The sequence below is a fragment of the Girardinichthys multiradiatus genome, chromosome 14 (assembly GCF_021462225.1).
Source record: "Girardinichthys multiradiatus isolate DD_20200921_A chromosome 14, DD_fGirMul_XY1, whole genome shotgun sequence".
NCBI classification, from domain to species: domain Eukaryota; kingdom Metazoa; phylum Chordata; class Actinopteri; order Cyprinodontiformes; family Goodeidae; genus Girardinichthys; species Girardinichthys multiradiatus.
This window is the reverse complement of record NC_061807.1, coordinates 1,214,284-1,236,688: the sequence shown is the minus strand read 5'-3', so window position 1 is coordinate 1,236,688 and position 22,405 is coordinate 1,214,284. Positions and strand designations below refer to the sequence as shown.

At 42.6% G+C, this 22,405-nt stretch overlaps 1 pseudogene; it reads left to right on the top strand.

The window, feature by feature from the left end:
• The first annotated feature begins 669 nt into the window (after positions 1 to 669).
• LOC124880958 lies at positions 670 to 18,816 on the top strand (annotated as a pseudogene).
• The last annotated feature ends 3,589 nt before the right edge of the window (positions 18,817 to 22,405 follow it).

Here is a 22,405-nt window from a genome sequence, read left to right as displayed (position 1 = left end):
CCTTATCATTATTAACCCTTTTATTATTTTCTCTGTTTCTGCTTTTTATTTTTGCAATTTAATTTATAGACCTTTGGTTATAATTTTCAAACTATTAAGCAAATTGATATTGATGATAATTAATAAAATTATGCCGATTCATTGTTTCTCACCGTCTCTAGAAGGAAAAAAAATTGGTTCTTTTGGATTCCAGTGCTGAGTCTCCAAGAACACCGAGTCAGCAGTCCTCCACCCCTTAACACTAAAAGTTTGAGGCAGGGAAGCTCTTCCAGGTTGATCAGACACTCCTGCCTATGTCCTCGGAAGAACCCAGTTAAGGAATCCCATCCTCGTCTCCATTTGTTGTAGAACAATTAGTTTTTAACAAGACAGAGACATATGATTGTCATTCAGAATCAGCTTTATTATAATCTTGCAAGAGAGAAGGATTTTTTTTACAGCATTGGAGATGTGCTCAGTAGTGCTGCCAAATCGTTCTGCCTAGACGAAGCAAAGGTTCTCCTTATAAGCTACAACAGTTTTCAAGGTAACTCTCATGAGACCCAGAGAGTTCTAATACTTTTGTCAGTTCCTGTATCAAAGAGAAAATCAAGCAGGGCACTAAAAATTTCCATAACACATTTAACACTTGTGTCAACCCTGGAAGGATATGACAACAATGATTTTACAATGCCTGTACGAGATCAAGTCCTTATGACACTTATGAAATTAAAAAGTGATCGTGTAATAGGTGAGCTAAGCCGCTAGTTTGATATATCACAGAGCATGGCTAGCAAGATCATTTCATACTGGTTAGACAGACTGGAGGAACGTTTCCAACCATTAATTCCATGGCTGCCAAGAGAACCTATTCAAGCAAATATGCCTGCAGCCTTCAAGAAGAACTTTTTGAATACAACATGCATTATAGACTGCAGTGAGAGCCTTTTACAGAAACCCAAAAATCTGGGCTCGAGGGGAATCATACGGCCACTATTATTCACACAACACAGTCAGATATTTGGTAGCTGTTGCATCATGTGGACTAATGTTTGTGTCGGCGGCATATGACAAATTTATCACAATGGACTCTGGAATATTAACGTGCCTGAAACCTGGTGACGAAGTCATGGCAAATGGAGGTATTACAATAAAAGGATTGCTCTTTGAGTGAAAAGTTAGATTAGTAATTCCTTCTTTCACAAAAGAACATAGACAGATAACTGAGGAACAGGTAACATACATGCGTCGGATTGCAAATGTAAGATTTCATGTTGAAAGAGCAATCAGATGTTTGAAAGTTATCAAAATACTATCTTAAACTGGTCCTATAAGCATGGCTCCTAAAATAGACACGATTTTGAGGATATGTGCTGCTCTAGTCAATTTAAGAGAGGATCTCATCCTGATACAGAATAATTTTGATGTACAGATATTTATAGTAAATAATTTCCAGGTCTCCCTTTTTTATCTTCTTTTCTACACACTGAATGTTTTTGTCGAAAAACTTGTGATATATGCACATATAGTGCAATCAACTGAACAGTGATTTCTTTTTTTTATTCAACCACAATGTGAAGAAACATGAGAAGTAAAAAGAAGTAAAACCTTCTCAAGCACTTTACTTTTTCCTTTACAAATGCTTCATCATATGCACTGTAAAGGCAACATGCTCACTAGGTGTCCAGATCACAAGTGTGACAGTCTTTAGACCTGAGCAAAACATTGTAAGCTGCACTTGCATGTAATAGCCTTTGCTTCCAGTTTTCTTCAGCAGCAGCTCTCCATCTACCAATTTGATATCGCTGCATTTCTGGGTAAGCTGCTCAGTGAGTGAAGGATGGGTTGGTACGGGACACATTATTTCTAACAGCACATCTGAGTCAATGACCCCATCAGGACTAGCAGAGAGCCATGGTTCCTGGATGCTGATAACAGTACCCATGTGAATGATGTTCATGCCCCGTTCTTTCAGTTGATTACAAGCTCTAACTTCATTTTCTTTACCATAGTTTGTTTCATAATTACCACAAAAGGAGGTGTACATGTGCTCAGATAAAAATGTGTCATTTTTTGTGTTGGCACGAACTGGAACTTTTTTTGCAGTTCTTGCTGTAAGTCTGATTTTTCTACAGTTGTACCACAAATCTGATGCACTTTGTTCTTTTGTTTCTTCTTGTAATTGTGATGCTTGATCTTCAGAAACATGAATATATGCCTGATAGAATGCCCTGCATGGATTACAGCTAAGATCAGAACTGTGTGCTTGGTGTGGCTGAAGAAATTGCTCATCAATTGTGCTGTTGGAGTGAGGTTCTGCTGATGGTGAGGCTTTGTAACACTTTCTAATTAATGCATTCTTGAGGAGGAAAAGTGGCTTCATTGGTGCTTTGCTAACACTGTCTATGAAGTATTGGTGAGTATGATGACGTGGCGTGTTTGGGAGTGTTTGTGTCACTGCAGTCCGTGAGTTCATGTTATACTGCTGCTCTGCCTTGTGGTGTCTGAAGTTGGACGTTAGGGTTTCAGATTCTTTATCGTCCCTGCGTTCCACCTGTGCTGCTCATCTGTACATGCAACCCCTGTTTATCCACTGATCACAGCATTCTGGACCTGCAACAAACATTAGGGAGTATTTTCTCACTGTCATTACTCAAAATTTAACATAATGAGGAAGGTTATGCTCACAAAAGCACTACCATGTCTTTGTATATAGATCTAAATCACTGAAATAAAAACACGGGCAAGGCCACCTACAGTGAGAGCTATTGCTAACAAGAATTGATCAATTTAGGCAGCTGCTCTTCTGTGGATGCTCCTCCTGATACTCTGAGAGCACTTTAGCCTAAACATGGATTAAACGCTTATAGCCGATTATATGTTTAATTTAAACCTAACATCATATTTTTTATTGAAATATTTTTAATCTTTAAGATGCCAGCTAATTACTTCCAGCTCATACTTTACAACTATCACTGCTCCCCACAAAATGAAACTTAAGTTATTTACATCTCTGCTGTTTTCTTATTTATTTTCCTTTTATGTAAATGGTCAGTTGTCTTGCATCCAGTCTGTACTTTTTTCAAATGAATATATTCTGTATATTTGTTCAAATCCCCAAAAATTATACTACCCAGTTGCACATCATATTACTTTATTTTTTCTTATGTTTTAAAATTTCCTTTAATGTACAGCCTCTTATATTTTTTATGTCATTTAATTTTTTTGTATGACACTAGATCAGACATGCTTCACGAAGCTTTAACAATGCATGACTTCCACATGTAAACACGGATCAGGCAGCAAGATGACAGCTGCACGTCTCCCCGATCATAGCTTCTGGCTAGTCCAGTGTTTCTGTTTCAGTGATCTAAATATTCTGATATCCAGATTAGTGATATAACTTCCACAGAATAGCTGCTGCATCACTACATTAGTTACCTAATCTGGCGATACAGGAACAGTTGACTGTCTCCACCACTCTACTTCCCCTGAACCTGACCCTCTCTACAGCTGCTTTATGTAAAACAAAGTTGTCTTGTTTCTTAAGCATTACTTTATCAATTTTGTTGCTGTGAGGGTAATTACATGCCTCGGTGCTCTTATAATTACGTAATTCCTTGCCGTCATTGCCTTCGGAAAAAACAAGATAATTAATAATGTCAATGTAGGTAACTTTGGGCCATAACTTCATGTCGTCTACCCAGTCCGTGAGAAGTGACGGGTGAGACACTGTTAATGTGTCAATGCACTGAATGCAAAATGCACCGACACATCAGACTTATATAACGTTGCTGGTGCATGCTCCACCTCCGAGTCCTCTTTGCTTGCCATGTTCGCCCCTCCTCTACGACTGATTTCCCACGACACACCCAAAATTGCGTGTGAGTATGGTCCGAACGGTACGCACACACACAGTTTGATTCGGGACAACCGAATCAAACTGTTCATTTCGGTTTCATTAAGCGTCCCATCCCTATTCCACATAGAAACTAGTTAAAAGTAGTAATTATGCGGCACATTGGAATCGTAGAGAAGTGAGATGGAGACAAAAAAGATGTCAGATGGAACGACTAAAATGGTTTCAGTATATGGTTGTTAGATCATGATATAAATCAACAGAAACAAGAAGCAACAATGCAAAATAAAAGGATAAGAATATATGGTGATTAAATCAAAGAATTTAATGTAACCAAAGCACCTAAATATATCTTTAATAAAAAGAGACTCAGTCCAGGCTGAAGTCAAAAAACTTTCTAATATGCATGATGTGTTTCCTGCAGATGTTAAGCAGATGTTGATGGTTAAAGAAGAAGCTCCTGTAAACCACAGACCTTGTGCTGACCTACATGGCCCAAAGCTCCACCACATAAAGGAGGAACAGGAGGAGGTCTACACCAGTCTAGGGGGAGAGCAGCTCAATGGGAAGGAGGAGATTGATGCCATCAGGTTTCCAGTCACTGCTACTCTCATAAAGACTGAGGATGATAAACAGTCCCCTCTACTCTCACAGCTTTATCAAGACCAAATTAAAGGCAGAGCGCTTCCTGAAGACATCGATGGAGGAGAAGAATCCATCAGGATACAAGATCATGGAGATGGTTCCATTTCCTCAGAAACTGAAGACACTGAGAAGGATGAAAAGGCAGATGATGTAAAGCACCCCGTCTCTGATCTCAAACACTTGTCAGACTCTGGACTGAAATCTAAGGACATGGACAATGACTGGAAGGACAGCAGAGCTCCTGAGTGTGATGGAAACATTAACAAACCTTTTAGCTCCCCTGAGTTTGTTGAACAATTTGTTCACCGTGGCTTTCTTCAGAAAGACATGATAAATTCAGAAATAGGATCTTTAAGCTCGCTGGACGAGAAGAAATGTTTCACAGAGAAGAAAAATGTGGAATTGCCAAAGAAAGTCCAGACAGGAGTTAAGGTTAGCTGTGAAGACTGTGGTAAAACCTTTATTGGAAAATGTGCTTTAAACATACATGAGAGAATCCACACTGGAGAGAAACCTTTCTGTTGTGATCTATGTGGACAAAGATTTAACCAAAAAACTAATTTAAACAGACACATGAGAATCCACACTGGACAGAAACGTTTCTGTTGTGATTTGTGTGGACAAAGATTTAGCCATAAATCAACATTAAACAAACATATGAAAATCCACACTGGACAGAAACCTTTCTGTTGTGATCTATGTGGACAAAGATTTACTGAAAAAGGAAATTTAAACACACACATGAGAATCCACACTGGACAGAAACCTTTCTGTTGTGATCTATGTGGACAAAGATTTACTGAAAAAGGAAGTTTAAACAAACACATGAGAATCCACACTGGACAGAAACCTTTCTGTTGTGATCTATGTGGACAAAGATTTACTGAAAAAGGAAGTTTAAACAAACACATGAGAATCCACACTGGAGAGAGACCTTTCTGTTGTGATCTATGTGGACAAAGATTTAACCAAAAAGGACATTTAAACACACACATGAGAATCCACACTGGACAGAAACCTTTCTGTTGTGATCTATGTGGACATAGATTTACTGAAAAAGGACATTTAAACAGACACATGAGAGTCCACACTGGACAGAAACCTTTCTGTTGTGATCAATGTGGACAAAGATTTACTGAAAAAGGACATTTAAACGGACATATGAGAATTCACACTGGACAGAAACCTTTTCTGTTGTGATCTATGTGGACAAAGATTTACTGAAAAGGACATTTAAACGGACATATGAGAATTCACACTGGACAGAAACCTTTCTGTTGTGATCTATGCGGACAAAGATTCACTGAAATAGGAAGTTTAAACAAACACATGAGAATCCACACTGGACAGAAACCTTTCTGTTGTGATCTATGTGGACAAAGATTCACTGAAAAAAGAAGTTTAAACAAACACACGAGAATCCACACTAAAGAGGACAATGGCTAAGGTTTGAATGCTCAAACAGATTACGGTCGCTGTAAAATATGTTATGTGAAGTGCAAGGCCAGTGGCAGGAATACTTCTAATCAGAGGAAGCACCTAGTTAAGCACCAGATTTTTGTCAAGGCTGAAGAATCCACAATTTTCATCAGCCTCAGATATATGGCTACAACTCCTGCATTCAGCACCGTTAACACGCCTGCTAGTGGATACAATTTGTGCATTAAATTTTTGCCTTAAGATATAAACTGCGTAGTTAAGGGTTTTCATATTGAAGAAATGTGTGAAACAACTGAGATGTTGCAATACAAACAGCTGGATGTTGTTTTGATATATTCAATAAAGTTTATATATAGAATAATACATACACTACCGGTCAAAAGTTTTAGATACACTTTCACACTTAATGGGTCTCTTTATTTTCATAACTATTTACATTGTAGATTCTCACCAAAGGCAACCAAACTTTGAATGAACACATGTAAAGTTATGTAGTAAAAGAAAAATGTGAAATAACTAAACATTATTATATTTTAGATTACAGCTTTATTTTAGCTTCTATAAAAGCTATAATTTTTCTATTTTAGATTCTTCCAAATAGCCTCCCTTTGCTGTGATTACTGCTTTGCTCTCGTAACATTCTCTCCATGAGCTTCTTGAGGTGGTCACCTGAAATGGTTTTCCAAAGACTCTTGAAAGAACTTACCAGAGGTTCATTCAGAGATGGCTAAAGGTTAATAATTCATTCATCACACCAAAGGGTGGCTACTTTTAGGAATCTAAAATATAAAACATATTTAAAGTTATTTTACAATTTTTCGTTTGCTACATGAATCCATATGTGTTTATTCACAGTTTTGATGCCTTTAGTGAGAATCTACATACAATGGAAATTGTCATAAATATAAAAACATTGAAAGAGAAAGTGGTTCTAATATTTGACCGGTAGTGAATGTTAAATGGAAAATCTTTGAGATTTTATTTTATAACATTTAATACCACATAACACTCATAAAAGTACCGAAAACTGATACCAGCGAGTGCCGGTATCGATTCCCAGGTACCATGTATTGGTACCGTATCGATTCAGATGTGAAATGTACCCATTCCTAGTCAGGAGAGGGTGATCAGACTGCATTTAGATGTCTTGTCATTTTCAAATGAATATATTTTGGAGCGTTACTGTTTTTTTGCCACAGTCAATGTATCTGAATAATATTCTCAGCCCACACATTGCTCCTATGACACAACGACTGCACGTCGTTTTTATGCCAACAGCAGCTTTTTGTATAAGTGATGCAGAAAATCCGTCAAAGGCAACTGTGTGTCGTGCTGTCAGGGATGTTGCTGTTGCTCTTAAACTGTTACTGTACAGCTGAGGTGTCCATGGTGTCAATTGCAAACATTCAGTGAAGTCAGGTTGTCCTCCTTAGCAGAGTGTTGCGTGTCCCTACCTGCCAAACAGGACACCAGGGTTTAATTTTGTGTAAAAAGTGTAATTGTGGTTTATGTCATCAGACCTACATAGCTTAGGTTTAGTTAAAATTTAACTGTGATTCTAGATGGGAGCCTCCACCACTCCCTAACACACAGACACAAGAATAATGAAAGAAAAATTTTACAGAACTGCAGGAATTAGTGAAAGCAGTAATTTAGTTGGTATCACATTTTGAGACTTCAAGCATTATCTATTCATATATTTCTGGGTTTCCAGGCATCATTCGCTGCATACATGGCAGTTACATTCACTGCTCCTTCACTGAATGAAGGAGATTGTTTTATTTGTTTTCTATTATATTGCACAGTTTATGATCTACTCAACGAGTGTTAACATTGATTCTGTCATCTGACTATGCTGCACCTCTCATTTAATTAATCTGAGTATGCTTTGTTGATAACCACACAGATTGTTCAAATGTAAATTTAATGTTTCCTGGGTTTTATTCTCCTTTATTGTACAGCCTCTTTTTGTGACTCCTGTTTTTCCCAATTGGTTCTTATAGCGTCTATTTTGGTAACTTTTTCTATGGTTTCTAGTGATGTATAAACCTGGATGCTTTCATTGTCTTTTGCTTTGTTTCTGACACAATTAAATTTCCCCCATTGTGGGACAATAAAGGATTTTCTACCCTATTCTGTATTAAATACTTATTTAAGCCTCGGGCTTGGTTCAGGACTTTTTCTGCTTCCGCCTCTCTGCCATCTCAGACACTTTTCCCCTAAGCTCCCTGCTTGCTTGCAGTCTTTTACTCCTAACTTTTTATCTCTTAGCCAAAATTATGGAAATATTGGATTAAAACCACTTCTTACCAGCGACTCCCAAGGATTATTATTATTTTTATTTTTTTTTGCTAAAGAATTTTGATGTTTTTATAATCGAGCTCAAAAGAAGGACAAGTTGACGCCAGCTAATCAGCAGAAAATGCCTCCCTTCACCACAGAGGACTTTGACAAACCTTTACAGAAATTGGCTGTTTTGGAGATAAAAATCCACCGACTAGAATGTGGAGGAGAATATGGGGTACAGCAATGATTCAACTCTGCCTGTGATCCCAAACATTGACAGGCAGCTCAACAACTCTGAGAATAAACCTACTGGCAGAACCCCCTGGCATGTTTTAGGCGCATGCCCAAAAAATCAAAGTGGACGACTTACTGGAAGATCTCAGCAATTAAATAAATTAGAATGGCCAGAATTACAGAGAAATGGTGGGCAACACAGCTGTGGATGGGATTAAAAACTTCTGCAACAAGAAAAACATAGAAGTTATGATTGGTACCAGTAACGTGGTCTCTGATATCTCAGAGAATATTCTTGCAATCACAGAAAAGCGCCCGTCTGTAGAAAACCTTATTATACACTGTGGAGCCATGGATGACGTGGCTAAGAAAAAAATCAGAAGGACTGAAGGAGGATTTCACTCGTCTTCTGAATATTGTTGGAAGTCTCAGTATCAAGGTGTTTCTCAGCGGACCCTTTGCACCGATTTTCTGTGGAGATTAAATTTTTCCGAGACTTCTGATGATTAATAAATGGTTGAAAAAAACATGTGCTACAACATCTGTGAACTTCATCGACAACTTTAATATTTTTTGGGAAAAAAGACAACTCTTCAAGCAAGATGGTTTCTGTTTGAACAAGCCAGGAGCCAGATGTCTCACATCTAATCTCTTCTATTCACTAAATAATCCGCCAGCAGCTTCGACTTTCAGCAGAGAACATGGAGTATCAACAACAATGATAACACTGCCTCCAACAGCTCCAGCAGAGACAACCGGCCAGCTGGCTGAGAAAGAGGTCATCACAAAAGGTCTCCCCATCGAAATCCACAGGAGAGGTGGACCCCCCTCCCCCAAAACCCAGACCGACACCCCCGGTAAACCCCCCACACCCCAGACCGCACAGAACTCTCCCATCTCCCCATTGAGCTCACTTTTTGCTTTACTGGATTCTGATAACATGAAACGAGCTCTTAAAATCAGGACCTAAATGGCTCTGACATCTTCTCCGTTCAACACCCCCGTGGCCGAGGCCCTGCTACTAAACCAACATCTTCCAAATGTCGCAGAGCCCCACCACCTCCTAATCTATCTCCTCTTAATCAGGACCTTTAAATCACTTCTCTGTGATACAGTCTGGGTCCCAGTGGTAACTCTATCAGAAATGAGCATGTCCAGGAAAAACGTGGGCCCCTAATAGGAGATAGTTGTAAAATCTCTGTGCTTATACGTGACAGAAAGAACAAAACCAAAAGGATAAGAGACGGTAATAAACAATTTTTAAAAAGCCATAAAATGTCAAGTACAACCAGACACAGAGTTAATATCAGCCACAATGTCATATAAACTGGCATTATTGAACATTAGATCTCTGTCAGGAAAATCATTTTTAATCAATGACTTCATTACTGACCACAATCTTGATGTTATGTTTTTAACAGAAACATGGTTACATGAATTTAATGAAGCTCCCATTCTGATAGAGGTGACGCCTCCGAACTACAATTTTCTTTTTGAGAGCAGACAGCAAAGGAAAGGTGGAGTGGTGGCCACTTTGTTTAAAGATTTATTAGAGTGTAAAAAAGTATTTCTGGGCAAATTTGACTCTTTTGAACATTTGGCTCTCCAGGTAAAGAGCCCGGTCCGAACCATGTTCTTGAATATTTACAGGCCTCCTAAGTCCAAAACAAACTTTTTCAGTGATTTTGATGAGCTTTTATCTTTGATATGTGTTGATTATGACTGTTTAATTATTGTGGGAGACTTCAACATTAACATGGACAATCCTGAAGACAGAAGTGCAATAGATCTATGTGACACTCTTTGAAATTTTGGTTTACTCAACATGTTAAACAGCAAACGCACAAACAGGGACATATTTTGGACTAGATCATCACTAAGGGTCTAAACATTTCCAAGGTGTCTGTAACTGATGTTGCCCTATCTGACCACTTTTCTGTTATTTTTGAAAGCATCATCTGCAATGACTCAGTTGGCCAAAGAGACATGGTAAGAAAACGCATCTTTAAGGACGGTGCTGCTGAAACCTTTAACCAGATTTACTCTTCTACCTCCACTTTGCCCTGTAACACTGTAGATGAGCTGGTAGATAACTTTCATTCTAAAATCTTGGACATCATTGATTCAATTGCTCCAATTAAAGTGAAAGTCGTTTCTGGGAAGAAAATGTCTCCATGGAGAAGTGCTCCACCAGTCAGAAGTGAACAAAAGGAGTGTCGAAAAGCTGAACGTAGGTGGCGAAAGACTGGACTCCAGTTTACTATATTATCTATAAAGAGAAACTATACAGATATACCCTACAACTGAAAAATGCAAGGGAATCTTTCTTTTCTGAGATCATCAGCAAAACAATTAACAATGCTTGTGCATTATTTGCCACGGTGTCGACAGGCTAACGAATCCTCTTGTAACTGTAGCATCTGATCTCCACTCTACCAGGGCCTGCAATGAATTTGCTAACTTCTTTACTGAAAAAACCCAAAAGATCAGAGGGGCAGTCAGCACATCCACATCAACTCCAGTACCAAAGTTGCCTCCAACTAGAACTGATTTTGACAAAATTTCCCAATTTCACCAAAAAAACTACAGAAACTTAGAAGAAATCGTACACCAACTAAGCTCTTCTTCCTGCTGTCTCGATGTTTTACTCACAGCTTTCCTTAAGAAAGCTTTGCCTTTCATAACATCTGATTTAACACAAATAATAAATACGTCCCTTTTTTCAGGTGTTTTTCCCAAGGCCCTGAAAATAGCAATTATCAAACATCTATTGAAAAAGAGCAACTTGGACAAGCTGCTACTACAGAACTACAGGCTTATATCAAACCTCCCCTTCATCAGTAAGATTATTGAAAAAGCTGTGTTTCAGCAGTTAAACAACTTCCTAACAATGACCAACCGCTTCAATGTCTTCCAGTCAGGCTTCCGTGCTCACCACAGTACAGAGACTGTTCTTGTCAAGGTGTTCAATGACATCCGTATAATGCAGAATGTGGAAGAACCACAGTGCTGGTATTATTGGATCTTAGTGCAGCATTCGACACTGTCGATCACTCCATTTTATTAGAGCGCCTGGAAACTGGGTCGGCCTTTCTGGTACAGCACTCAATTGGTTTAAATCCTACTTGAAGGACAGGGACTTTTTTGTTTCAGTAGGTAACTTTACATCAGAGACCACAAAAATCACATGTGACTTTCCCCAAGGGTCCATCTTAGGGCCCCTTCTATTCAATATCTACATGCTCCCCCTAACTCAGATATTAAAAAACAACAACGTATGTTGTCATAACTATGCAGACGACACACAGCTATACTTTACGATGTCGCCAGGTGACTATGAACCCATTCAAGCACTGGGTAAATGCTTAGAAGAAATCAATGCATGGATGAGCCAAAAATTTTTTCAGCTGAATCTAAACAAAACTGAAGTAATAATCTTTGGATCAAAGGAAGAGCGTTTAAAAGTTAGCACACAGCCTCAGTTAAAACAGCTAGAAACCACCAGTCAGGCTCAAAACCTGGGTGTAGTGATGGACTCAGACCTGAACGTTCAGAGGCACATAAAGGTACTAACTAGGTCGGCCTTCTATCACCTAAAGAACATCTCCAGGATTAAAGGACTAATGTCTCAGCAGGACCTTGAAAAACTAATTCATGCGTTCATCTTTAGTAGAATTGATTACTGCAACGGTGTCTTCACAGGTCTGCCTAAAAAGTCGATCAGGCAGCTGCAGTTGACCCAGAATGCTGCTGCCCGCGTCCTCACTAGAACTAAGAAAGTGGAGCACATCAACCCGGTTCTAAAGTCCCTACACTGGCTCCCTGTAGCTCAGAGAATAGACTTCAAAATACTTCTGTTAATCTATAAATCACTGAATGGCTTGGCACCAAAATACATCACAGACTTGTTGTCAGTGTATCAACCACCCAGACCTCTCAGGTCTTCTGACTCAAATCTGTTCTGCATACCCGGAACCACAACCAAACATGGAGAAGCAGGTTTTAGTTCTTATGCTCCACTAATCTGGAATAAACACCCAGAAAACTGTAAAAGCGCCAAAACCCTAAGTTGCTTTAAATCAAGATGAAAAACTTATTTGTTTGGAGTGACCTTTGACTGTGCCATCTAAACATTGTTGGTTGCGTTTTCGGTCCAATTTTCCTTTCATTTTCTTATCCATCATTCTCTTTATTTAAATTTTTTTTTTTATTACTTCTGTTGTTTGATTTTCTGTATCATTGTAATGTTTTTCCTTGTGTACAGCGCCTTGTGTAACCTGTTGCTGAAAATCGCTATATAAATAAACTTGACTTTACTTGACTACGGAGACGAGAGCCAGTGAGACCGCCCAACAGACGGATAACAACGATGTGCTAAAGGCTATATCATCACTCCATGCAGAGCTAACTATTAAGTCGGACATTTGCAACAAGATCGAGGCAGAGATCTTAGAGGTAAAGTATACCTTGAGTGGGAAGATAGCTACGCTGAGAACCGAAAGTGACACAGCATTATCGGCACTTAAATCCCGAATGAGCGCAAAAAAACCAAGCTTTGAAAGAATTAACCGACGCTGCTAGCGACACTTCAGACACAATACAAGTGCTGGAAGACAAAGTTAAGGATCTCTCTGGGCAAGTTGAAGCACTATCAAAGAAATGCCTTGACCTTGAAGGCTGTTTGAAACAACAGAATATGAGAGTGGCCGGAATTAAAGAAGGGAAGGATGATGGCCTAAAGCCATGAGAGTTTATGGCCCAGCTGTTAGAAGAAGTGTTAAATCTCACAGATGCACCAGTTATAGATCGAGCTCATAGAGCCCTGAGGAAACGACCTGGCAATGATGGACCCCCTCCGCACTTTATTGTAAGACTGCACTACTGCCATGTGTTGAGGTAGGAAAACTTCACTGGCCATGAATTAACTCTTACATTACTCCTCACCTCTCATTGACTCTTTCTATTTGGTACCCCAAAGGACAATAGTCGGTCAGAGATTAGTTGTACGTTTCCACAAGTTTATTAAAATCAATTTGAATTCAGAGAGGGAGACAGCACACTTACACTGCTACCTGGAAATGTCTGCGTGTTGTCCGTTTTGGAGGGGCCACAATACCTTTATATACCCTTCGCTCCTATGCAGTACACATATACAATCATCCTGTCTGTAGATATCTCCCCAGCAACCATATCCTTATGTCCAAATAAGGAGTACTTCTGGTTCTTCTCTTATAACAAACTTATCCTGTCTGGCTCCAGCCTTGTCTCCTTCCCCAATTTATGACCTTGCCCTCTCTGTGCCCTGTTCTCCCCTGTCTTCTTCTCCCCCATCGGTGATTCCTTGTCCTTCACTAATTTATGACTTTGGACTCTATGCTTCACTCCCTAAGCTTGACCCCCTCTGCTCTATGTACACATGCCAGTTACACACATAGATGGTTTATATTACACACATAAATAGTTTATATTCTACACTAGATAAAGAGCAGTCGTGGGTGTTTATTTTGTGCAAGAGTAATTCATCAGTCAAAATAAGGTCAAAGTTCCACACGTTTTGACAGAAACTGTCAATTAAACAGTGACATCTCTGGTAATAGTTATCAATTATTACTGAGTATTTAACGGTAGGTGACGGGTCAGACAAAGAGTGGTTCAAGAACCCCTCATGACGACTACGAAATCAAGGCACGTGACGTCGCCCGGTACGGCGGAGCCGGGGTCCCACCCTAGAGCTCCTCGCGGGACCCGGCCGGGCCGAGCCCAAACAAGGCACACGAGACCATCCCCCAGTGGGCCCACCACCTGCAGGGGGAACCGTGAGGGACCGGTGCAAAGAGGATTGGGTGAAGGACGAAGGTGGAGACCTCGGCGGCCCGATCCCCGGATGCTTAGGCTGGCTCTAGGGACGTGGAATGTCACCTCGCTGGGGGGGAAGGAGCCTGAGCTTGTGCGGGAGTTCGAGAGATATCGACTAGAAATAGTCGGGCTCGCCTCCACGCACAGCGTGGGCCCTGGAACCCATCTCCTCGAGAGGGGACTCTCTTCTACTCTGGAGTGGCCCACGGGGAGAGGCGGCGGGCTGGGGTGGGTTTGCTTGTCGCCCCCCAGCTCAGCTGTCTAGTGTTGGGGTTTACCCCAGTGGATGAGAGGGTCGCCGTCGGGTTGGGGAGAGGTCTCTGACTATCACTTCGGCCTACGGGCCAAGTGGTAGTGCGGAGTACCCGGCCTTCTTGGCGTCCCTGTCGGGGGTGCTGGATAGTGCCACTCCCAGGGACTCCATTATTCTGCTCGGGGACTTCAACGCCCACATGAGAAACGACAGTGACACCTGGAGAGGCGTGATCTGGAGGAATGGCCTCCTCAATCTGAATCCGAGCAGTGTTTTGTTATTGGACTTCTGTGCTAGTCACGGATTGTCCATAATGAAACATAAGGGTGTCCCTCAGTGCACTTGGCACCAGGACACCCTAGGCAGGAGGTCAATGATCGACTTTGTTGTCGTATCATCAGACCTTCGGCCGCATGTTTTGGACACTCGGGTGAAGAGAGGGGCTGAGCTGTCCACCACCTGGTGGTGAGTTGGATCCGCTGGGGGAGGGGAAAGCCGGACAGACTTGGCAGGCCCAAGCGCATAGTGAGGGTCTGCTGGGAACGTCTGGTGGACCCCTTGGCCAGCGAGGTATTCAGCTCTCACCTCCGGGAGAGCTTTGACCAGATTCCGAGGGATGTTGGAGACATAGAGTCCGAGTGGAACATGTTCTCCGCATGTATTGTCGATGCTGCCGCCCGTACCTGCGGCCGTAAGGTCTGCGGTGCCTGTCGCGACAGCAATCCCCGAACCCGGTGGTGGACACCGGCAGTAAGGGACGCTGTCAAGCTGAAGAAGGAGTTCTATCGGCTGTGGTTGGCTTATTGGACTCCTGAGGCGGCTGACGGGTACCATGGGGCCAAGCGTGCCACGGCCCGGGCTGTGGCAAAGGCAAAAACTCGGACCTTGGAGGAGTTCGGTGAGGCCATGGAGAAGGACTACCGGTTGGCCCCGAAGCGATTCTGACAAACCGTCCGGCGCCTCAGGAGGGGAAAGCATTGCTTCACCAACACTGTTTACAGTGGGAGTGGGGAGCTGCTGACCTCGACTGGGGACATTATCGGGCGGTGGAAGGAGTACTTCAAGGATCTCCTCAATCTTGCCATCACGCATTCCCTGGTGGACACAGAGGCTGGGGACTCAGGGTTGGACTCTTTCATCACCCAGGCTGAAGTCACCGAGGTGGTTAAAAAGCTCTGTGGTGGCAGGGCTTCGGGGTTGGATGAGATCCGCCCTGAGTACCTCAAGTCTTTGGATGTTGTGGGGCTGTCATGGTTGACACGCATCTTCAACATTGCGTGGCGGATGGGGACAGTGCCTCTGGATTTGGCAGACTTGGGTGCTGGTCCCCCTACATAAGAAGGGTGACCGGAGGGTGTGTTCCAACTACACGGGGATCACACTCCTCACCCTCCCTGGTAAGGCCTACGCCAGGGTATTGGAGAGGAGAGTCCGGCCGATAGTCGAACCCCGGCTACAGGAGGAGCAGTGTGGTTTTCGTCCCGGCCGTGGAACACTGGACCAGCTCTATACCCTCTACAGGGTACTCGAGGGTTCATGGGAGTTTACCCAACCGGTCCACATGTGTTTTGTGGACCTGGAGAAAGCATTTGACTGTGTCCCTCGTGATGCCCTGTGATGGGTGCTCCAGGAGTATGGAATCGGGGGCCCTTTACTAGGGGCCATCCGGTCTCTGTACAAGCGGAGCAGGAGTTTGGTTCGCATTGCCGGCACCAAGTTGGACCTGTTCCCGGTGCATGTTGGACTCTGGCAGGGCTGCCCTTTGTCACTGGTCCTGTTCATAACTTTTATGGACAGGATTTCTAGGCGCAGCCAAGGGCCAGAGGGGGTCAGGTTTGGGGACCAGAGGATTTCGTCTCTTCTTTTTGCAGATGGCGTGGTCCTGCTGGCCCCCTCTAGCCAAGTGTTGGAATAATTGTATATAGTTTTACCTTATATTTTTCCTTTCATCTTATATTTTTCCTTGTCTTTAACTTTACTATTTGATCTTTATAACCTTTCAAGATGTATGTGTGAGTAAGGATGTGATGAGTTTGTCTGCAGGCAAGGATCAAAGGTGGAGCTGGGAAGGAAGCAGTCACAGTTGAGGATGTCATAAAGATGGTGCTGAACAGAAGACACACTGATCTTAAGATGGGGGAGATTGTGGAAGTGTGTTGTTACAAGATAAGGATATATATGACCTGTTTACATTGCAACTGTTTTTCCCATCCTTTAGAGAGCAACATTTATTGTAACTAGGGAACCCCTAAAGATAATAAAAAGAGAGGTGCGGACAGATGTTTTTCAGAGCGGTAGGAGATTTGTAATTGAAAGCACATCTCTGTCCGTTCTCCTCGCAGCGAGTAAAATAACAAATTCTTTGTCTTTCTCTTCTTTTTGTGATGATTATAAGTATTTTAGGTTATTTGAACCTGACACCAAGACCTACAGCATGCACTGGGGCGGTTTGCAGCCGAGTGTGAAGCGGCAGGGATGAAAATCAGCTCCTCCACGTCCGAGGCCATGGTTCTCGACCAGAAAAGGGTGGCTTGTCCTCTTCAGGTTGGAGGGGAGTTCCTGCCTCAAGTGGAGGAGTTTAAGTATCTCGGGGTCTTGTTCACAAGTGAGGGAAGAATGGAGTGGGAGATCGACAGACGGATCGGTGCGGCTGCCACAGTAATGGGGGCGCTGTGCCGGTCCGTTGTGGTGAAGAGAAAGCTGAGCCGAAAAGTGAAGCTCTCGATTTACCGATCGGTCTATGTTCCTACCCTCACCTATGGCCATGAACTTTGGGTCATGACCGAAAGAACGAGATCCCGGATACAAGCAGCTGAAATGAGCTTCCTCCGTAGGGTGGCCGGGCACTCCCTTAGAGATAGGGTGAGGAGCTCGACCATCCGGGAGGGGCTCGCAGTAGAGCCGCTGCTCCTCCACATCAAGAGGAGCCAGTTGAGGTGGCTCGGGCATCTATACCGGATGCCTACTGGACGCCTTCCTCGGGAGGTGTTCCAAGTACGTCCCACCGGGAGGATGCCCAGGGGACGGCCCAGGACACGCTGGAGGGACTATGTCTCTCGGCTGGCCTGGGAACGCCTTGGGCTCCCCCCAGAGGAGCTGGAGGAGGTGTCTGGGGAGAGGGACATCTGGGCGTCTCTGCTGAGTCTTCTGTCCCCGCAACCCGGTCCCGGATAAAACGGAAGACGACGAGTACGAGTATTTAACGGTTGTAATTATCAAAGGCGTTGAGCCACAGTTACAACACTAGAAGACATCTCTGGTCTCGATTCATAAATGAGGATTTTTGTTAAGAAATTTATTTTGTCAAATTATGATTGTTAATTATATTTCTTGATAAATATTAATTAATCAATAATCATAATTCTAACAAATGTTTAATCAACTGTCTCTGCTCATGGCCATAACTGGTTGTTTGTTATTGTTCTAGACCAGTTCTAAAGACCTTACTGACAACTCTTGCATCAAAAATCTGGACTGAAGAGACGCCCAGCAGTAATATGATCAATGTATGCAGAGAAAACATAATGGATGGTGCAATGTGAGCCTTTACAAGGAGGAGTTTCAATCCAGGGCAATATAAGTGTCATATTCATGGATGACTTCATGCAAGCAGAAGGTTCAGTGGATGAGGTTGGTCCTATGCGAGAGTTTTTTTGATTGCTTATGATGGCTCTCAAAGATGGCACCCTATTTACAGGGCCCCAGAACAGTAAGAACCTGTCCCTGGACAGCCATGGTTAGTACCCTCACATGGCACTTAATCTTAGTCATATTCCAAAAGATGAATTGTATTCCTACTGCATTAAAAATTTAGATTTTACTTTGAAGTCCTTTATTCTGGAGCAACTTGCCACTGCAAAAATGTCTTTATGTTCTACATTTCCATTTATGCAGCATTACACACAGGTCTCTACAGAACCTATAGAGTTATGATTGCTGTGACACTGGTGCATGGAGGAGTGTTGCCTTCTTTTTTTTCTGAGAGGCTTTACAGAAACCTCTGCTCTACACCAACATCACCGCCCACTCTCAAAGACGTAACGGATCTGGATCTGCAGTGTAAACTCAAAAAGGAATTTAAAATTTGTTCTTACTTGCTGTATTTTCTTTCTCTAAACATTAAAAGTATCTTAAACGCCTGATTCTACTAATGAATTGTGTATATGATATAAAGATCAGGGAGGCTGGTGATATAACTGAGGCTAGAGATGCCATTGAGGAAGCTGCAGAGAGCCTGTCCTCTTTGGGATCCCTGAAGACCTAAAGACCTTTACATGACACACCTCATCCTGTCGTCATCATCTGTGTGCGGCGTTTCTCTATACTTGACATTGATTGGCTCACTTTGGGTTTTTAGACTTTCTGAAGGACTGAACACATTTGGTTTCCTGGAACTGATGAAAATTCACACCAGCATCTTCAAGGAGGTGTTTTCTTCTTCTGAGAGACCTCTAAAGGCCACAGACTTAATTTCCCTCTTTCAAGCAACATAGTCCCCTCCTGAAAGCAACCCGTGGTGACTAGAAAAGAGAGTGGAAATGTACTGGAGAGACTTCCTTCTCGATGTTGAAGGTGAATATGATTCTCTCTTTACAGAAAGAAGCGTATGAGAATTTTGTGAGTGATTGACTTGCTGACATGAACCTGCAGATCATTAGATGTTAACTATTGTATTGCCTCGCTGTTTCACAGATGGTGTGTTTGAGATCACAATTGAGCAAATTTTAGTGTTTGCCTCCAGAGCCGACAAAGTACCTCCTCTTGGTTGCTCCCCTCAACCGACGCTGAACTTCATTCACGAGGCAGGGCTTAAGTACCCTGAAGCTACCACCTGTCTTGTAAATGTGAAACTTCCCATCCATGACACAGACAATTCACCAAGTTTATGTGTGAATTTTTGGTCTGGCTTAGTTACTGATTTATTTATTTTTTTAGTCACAGTATTTTTATACTGGCTGGTTGAACTTTACATATAGACGGCTAGATTTGTTCTCAGGAAATAATTATTTGAGTTCTGTACTTGGGTTTATAGTAGCTGACCCTTGTGAAACATGTTACTAACTAAATGTTGTTGGATAATCACTTGAAGTAGATGTTTTGTTTACAGAATTTGAGTAATGCTGTTAAAGTGCTAAAATTCTGTACTAATAAACTGCTGAATAGATGAGTATTGAAACTCATTTGGTTTGTTTGGTTTTGTTTTGAGAGGAAAGGGGGGCACTTCTGATTGGAAGAAAATGCAAGAGTTTTCCAGCAGGTGCGCCGCCAAAATGCCCCCCTCTCCAGCTCTCTTTTTAAAGAAACGTCAGGCCAGAAGCCGCGTAATGTTTTCAATAGCGCTACAATGTTACTGTTATGATGTTAACCATTGTGGTTCATTTTGCACCAAATATCTTCTGACATTACCCTTCTAATAGTGTGGTGGCGGCTGCAGTTTCCCCTCCAGTCTAACACTACATGAAGGCTAAAGGGCAGAACATAGTTGGGCATTCATCCGCAGACTTTTTCAGGATTTATAGTCAAACATACCAATTTCCTACATTTGTGATGACAAACTCTTATATTTCCCACAGTTTCTGCCATGTCATCATCAGATGTGAGGCACAGCTAATTTGCCGTGTAGCTTTGAAAAACCAAAAAGAATAGAAGGTGGTGTTAAAGGCCAATATACCACACTAGGGATGAAGAAGGGAAATACACCTGCCAGTGCGGCGCAGCAGAGAGTGGCAGTGATGCTATGTGTACTTGTAACCGGCTGCTTGGAGCAGTGTGTCACATATAAAACAGTTCGATATTGAGATTTTTCCCTGCCGAGCAGTTTATTGTGGGACACTGTGTACATACGTGTGCATATGTTTTGCCCTTAAGTGTAGGAGTAGGAGGGAGAGGCAAGGTGGGGGCTTGTGCTTGTGTGATTGAGAATTGATTTGAGGGGGCAAGGCATTCTTTCAGGGAGCATTGCCCCCTCTTGCCCTTGTGTAAAGCCTCTGTGTCCACCCACAGTCTTGCAGCCTATATTGACAGTCCACAACAAATAAATAGTATGTAACTATTTAAACTGAATGAAAACCAGGACTAGGCACATTAAAAAAGGAAGAGCTCTGTCTTCTTCTTCTTGTCTCATGTTTCAGCCTTCTTCTTATCTTGATTGTAGTTATAATGTTGGTTGGTAAACAACATATTGGTGCATTACCACCGCCACATGTTTCGGTCCTGGTTATGCAGGACGACACATGATGCTTTAAAGACGCACCTCCAGGAGGTCTTCCCTTCCGCAGGGCGAAAGCTGGTCTAAGGAAATGCAACACACAACGTGCAGAGCTGAGCGGAGCTGTTCCGGGCGGGCAAAATCGAGCCAGTGGAAAAGGGGCAAAATACACCCAATTCAGACACAAATTCTTGCCATACACCAACCACCCCCGTACCTTCAGACACCCTGCCTGCCCTTAACCCTCTGTGGATCTCAGAGGAAGATGTAAATAGGCTCTTTAATGCCTGAAAACAAGGAATGCCTCAGGACCTGATAATGTCTCACCATCATGTCTGACAGTCTGCGCTGACCAACTAGCACCCATTTTCACTCAGATCTTTAACAAGTCACTGGAGCTGTGTGAAGTTCCCTCCTGCTTTAAACGTTCCACCATCATCCCGGTACCCAAGAAACCCACCACCACAGGATTAAATGACTACAGGCCAGTTGCCCTTACATCTGTGGTCATGAAATCCTTTGAGCGACTGGTGCTGAAGCACCCGAAGGACAACACGGCCCTCCTGCTGGAGCCCCCTGCAGTTTGCCTACCAAGCAAACAGGTCGGCAGACGATGCAGTTAACTTGGGACTACACTTCATCCTGCAACATCTCGACCACCCAGGGATGTATGCCAGGACTTCAGCTCGGTCTTCAACACCATCAACCCAGATATCCTCCATCAGAAGCTCACCCAGCTCATAGTCCCAGCTGTTGGGACCCACAGCCATGGATTTCAACATTAAACTCTGGTACATACTTTTCTGGAACTTTCAAAATAAATTGCATTCAACAGACTTTCAGCACAATTTCAGAAGGGGGAGGGGGGTAACAGAGGACTTCCCATGATGCCACTGCCCACATAAAACTGCCCACCTTCCCACAAGTCTTTCTGTTCAAGCCGGTTGACCATCGGGACAGGAGCAGGCCAAGTGCGCTCAGATCTTTTCGCTGGCAAAAAGACAAACTCTTCAAACTGGATCCAAGAGTGTCATAAGATCACGCGATCATATGCAAAAGTTAAGTAGGAATGAATTGCTGTTTGTGTATCCGGTATTCATTCATGAACGGTGGTAATTACGGTACAAGCATTGCTTGACTTTCTCTCCGAGCCCTGCAGAAGCAAACGGTGTTCGAGAGAAGCCCCTGCAAAGATGTGGTCTCCCAGTCTGGAAGAAAGACAGCAGAGACCGCATCACCGTGTTAACCCATGTGGTCAGCCGACAGAACGAGCCGTCTTTCAAGCCACAGCTCCGGAGGTCAAGTTAGCTGAAAGCTAACCGCTTGTTGACTGTGGACATTTCTTCAAACTTCGCCCCTTTGACAACGTTTCCTCAGCATGGTCAGAGGATAGGTTTGGGCAGAAAAATAATAGAAAGATTTAGATTGAAATGATCTAAACTTTTTTAATTTTTTATGAAGTTTGGTTTTGTTTGTGTGAAACTTGGCTAACTTAGTGCTAGCAGGATATCTGCAGCAAACGTGCCCTGTTTGTGTTCTGTGTTTGTGTTTTTAAAGTAAAGTCAAACTTTACTTCAAGGGTGATTTTAAACACAGAAGATTGCTCATAACGTGCTGTCCGCACTTATACATTTTAACCCTTATA